Here is a 4,255-nt window from a genome sequence, read left to right as displayed (position 1 = left end):
CACTTGTGCTCCAGACCCTTCCCCAGCCTCGTTGCCCTTCTCTGGACCTGCTCCAGCCCCTCCATGTCCTTCCTGAGCTGAGGGCCCAGAGCTGGACACAGCACTCGAGGTGAGGCCTCAGCAGTGCCCAGTCCAGGGGCAGAATCCCTGCCCTGCTCCTGCTGCCACCCTGTTCCTGACACACTGCCCCTCTCCTGGGAATGCTGGCTGTCAGGGCTGGTGGCAGGTTCATCCCCAGGTTGTACAGTTGTCTGGAAAGCGGCACACACACATCTGTTCATGGCCTGGCACCTCCTCCCTTCATCCCTTTCACCCAGACAGAAAATAGAAGCTTGAGAGCAGAGAATGACCCAAGACAGAGACACGTCAGAGCTGCAGGACAGCACGAGCTGGGGACAGGCACTGCCACAGTGGTGAGAGGATGAGAGGAATGAAACAGAAACAAGATGTTCCCATGGGGAAAAATAATCACAGCTCCTCAAATTACACAAAAAAAATGTATAAACCACAGAATTCTCTCAGGCACCAGAGAATCAACCAACCACTACAAGCTGATGAAATGTCCCTGTTTTGGGGTAGACTTTTGTCCTCTATTTTAAGGCAGCTGCTCAGGAAGCTGCATAAGAAGCTGATCACATCTGGCACTGCCCACCCTGCTGTGTGTGAGGCCCTGCTGCCTCTGTGCCTGCTCTCTCTGTGCTTGTTTCCCTCATGGTTCCCTGCCTGCTGTACCTGGGAGTAAATATCCTTCTTGTAACAAACTCGGGACCCACCCATACCTATTAAAGCAAGAAAGAATGCAGCTCCATAGAAATACTCTCCCAAACTCCTATTATTAGCTTTTCGTAGCTACATTAATTTTAGAAGGAAAATTAGGTCCAAAGTGCTGGGCTCATTTTAATGAAGATTCACAGTCACAGCTGAATCCCTTGACGAGGAAGAATCAGCTTTTGAGCACATCAGACTCATTGCAAACTCCTCACAAAGTCATCAGTGTCTGACGGGGGTGGCAGGAAAACGGGCTAAAAGGGAGCGATTCCGTGTAGGGATTGGAGCGAGCAGAACTTTCTGAACCTGCACTTCCCTTCCCCGCCTGCAGCCGCAGCAGCTCCGGGAGAGAGATGAAAGCACCAGGAGATAAACAAGCAAACAGCTCTGAAACAGTCACGCTGCCAAAACAACCCGGGGAGGATGGGACGGGAGATAAAAGAGAAAGCGCTGGGGATTTTGGAGTGACTTCCAGGTGGGGCTGGAATTAGGGAGCGGAGCTGGCACCAGAGTGAGCTCCCCTGGGCAGGGTTGGATGTGCAGCAGAGGCATTTCCTCTGCAAACATCTCGTCCTTTCCTTCCCTTCCACAGCCAGCAACGCGGCTTCAAATCCCAGGAAAGTCCCAGAAATCCAACAGTGCTCCTCGGGGACTGTTTCCTTCTTTTCACATTTACTTTAGCTCTTTCTATCCCGTATTTTGGCTGCAGGCCATGGGATTATATGGGATATCCAGGGAGACTCTGTCCTTCTTTAGCTCGTTGGTGTTGATAAACTGAGCAGGAGGAGGCAGAGGCATAAGAGTGTTTCATCATTACCTTGGGGTGATAAAGCCACGGTGGGATCAGAGGAGCACTTGGAGCTGGTTCTGGAGGCTGTGCAGACACACTAAAACAAGGCACATCTCAGACCCCAAATATTCTGGGGGGGGAAATACTTAACATTTAGTGCTGTTCTCCAGGGAGATAGTTCCACCAGGCTTTTCCTGTGCCCTTGTAACATTTGGCAAAAGGGCAGAGGAATGTCAATGGTTTATGTCTCAAAAACTCTGGCTCTTGTCCCCTGAGGATTGACCTCAGCAGGTCCTTGCCCACCTGGGAGAGGGTGCTGGGTTTTCTCCCCTCCTCTGGGCACAGCTGCTGCAGAGACCTCAGGTCCTGTATTGGTGTGCAGGGACCGCCCAGGGGAGGGAAGGACACAGGTTGCTCCATCCTGATGCCTCCCACACTTCACAAAGCCTTGGAGGAGCAGGGACAGAGTTTCAAGGCAACTCAGGGCTGAAGGTGCTTTCTGTGGTGCATTTGATGAGGACATGCTGGAAGGCCCACAGGGTTTGGAGACAGCCTCCTGGCATCAGTCAAGTCTGCTCCGTGACCTTGGATGTCAGGTTTTGGAGGTGCCCCATAACAGGAACATTATTTCCCAGGGGAGGACAGGTGAGCTGGGCTCATGGGATTTGGGGTTCAGAAGGGTGCATGCACCAAACCAGCTCAACCTTCCACCTGGGTGCTCACATGGCCACACTGGTCCTACACCTCAGCTTGGGGTTTGGGGTCAGGCCCTGCTGAGGCATGGGGACACCCTGGCATGGATTTAACAGGGACACCTGGGCACCTCCCTCACACCCAGTACTCCTTGGGCTGTGCAAGGGTGGGGCTTCTTGAAGAATGAAGTGATTACCTGATTTCCCCAGGTGTCCCCCAGCATCAGAGCAGCTTTAGATGGCAGAGCTAAAGCTTTCTTTGCCAACCTGTCAGTCCATGGGCTCTCCTAAGAGAGTTATAAAATGAGTTGTGGGCATTCAAACCTTTGGTAACTTGAGGAAATGATTTACAGGGTGTAGGTAGGGGATTTTTTAGGGATAGTTCTCCCTTTCCACTGCTCTCTTCCCCCTACACCCCATTCCCCACTCTCCTGAAAACTACTTGCCTGCAGCTACAGGGCATCACTTCAGTTCCCATCCTCTTGTGCTCCCATTGCTGTGATTCCTCTCTGTCCTCTGTGTGTCCTTCCAGCTGGTAGCACCTTGGATATCTTCAGGAAATGTTTGTAAAGGCTTTAGTTTAGTTTGCAATGGGACACGGGGGAGGCATCAGGACTTTGAGGAAATTCTGGCTTGGTGGCCCTGGCTCACAGCACTGAACTCTGTGCCTGAAGGAACCTTGCTCAAAACTGCCTTAACCAAACCTGTGGTGGCTGTGCCCAGGTCACTGGGCATGGCCAGTCCAGGGCATTGCCAGCCCATCCCTGCAGCACCCAGAGCTGCCCTGGAAGGGACCCAGTTGGAAGTGGGGAGTGTCTCAGACAGCTTGGGGTGGGGGATGCCACCTTCTCCACCCTGAGCCTTTGCAGCAGAGAATTGAGACTCAGTTGGGCTCAGTGAGGTGCCAAGGGCCCCAGGCTGGAGTAGCAATCCCTGTGGAGCCTGGGAGCCTGTCCCTGTGCAGGGGTTCACAGGGCAGGGGAGACAGCATGGCCCTGGTGGGGCCTGACAGCCCTGGGGGCAATGTTTGCCCAGCACCAGGTTGTGCTGCCCTGGGACAGGAACCTCCTGGAGGCACATGGTGAGATTCTTGGGGTGTCCTGTGCAGAGCCAGGAGCTGGACTTGGATGGTCCTTTTGGGTCCCTTCCAGCTCAGTGTTCTGTGGTTCTGGAGAGGTGAGGGAGCTCTGCCCCTGAGCTGAGTGGGACAGACCCCTGGACTCCACTAATCCTGGGAGGCTGCGTGTGTCTCTGGGGCCCCCAACCCAAACAATTTGTGCACATTTATAGGTTCTGCTCATGCGTATCCATGAGGACTGTGCCTCCCCCACACACTGACAGGGAACATATCACATGTCCAGGGCATCCCTGACATTCCACACACCTACAGGGTCTGTGGAGCCCTCAGACACCCACAGGGACCACATTCCCCACACAGATTGATCCATAAACTCTTACAGGAACAATCTCCAGTGCACACACTGAGGGGCCATACAGACTGCAAACCTACAGCCACCATGGCCCCTCTGTGCCCTCGAGGGGGCTGCTGTCCCTACACCTCCAGAGGGACTGTACCCACAGCTGAGCCAGTGGGAACACATCTCTGTCCACCCCTGTCCCCAGGGACAGGGGCCACTCACCACACACACCCATAGGGAGCAAATCCCTGCCTATCCCTGCAGGGACCCCATCCCCAGGGACACGTGTAATGATCACACACAGGGACCTCATCCCTGCAGGGACCACGTCCACAGGGACAGGTAGAGGGGCCACATACACCATTAACGACCACATTCCTGCTCATTCCTGTTGGGACCACACCCCCAGGGACAGGTACAGGGATCACACACCTATAGGGAACACATCGCTGCCCATCCCTGCAGGGACCAAGTCTGTAGGGACAGGGACAGTGGCCATACACACCTTTAGGGACCACATCCCTACAGGGACCACATCCCCATGGACAGGTAAGGGGCCAGACACACTTACAGGGACATCCTTGCCC

Source organism: Manacus vitellinus, unplaced genomic scaffold (genome assembly GCF_001715985.3).
Source record: "Manacus vitellinus isolate BGI_N305 unplaced genomic scaffold, ASM171598v3 scaffold_24_pilon, whole genome shotgun sequence".
Lineage (NCBI taxonomy): Eukaryota > Metazoa > Chordata > Aves > Passeriformes > Pipridae > Manacus > Manacus vitellinus.
Note: the sequence above shows the minus strand (reverse complement) of the source record.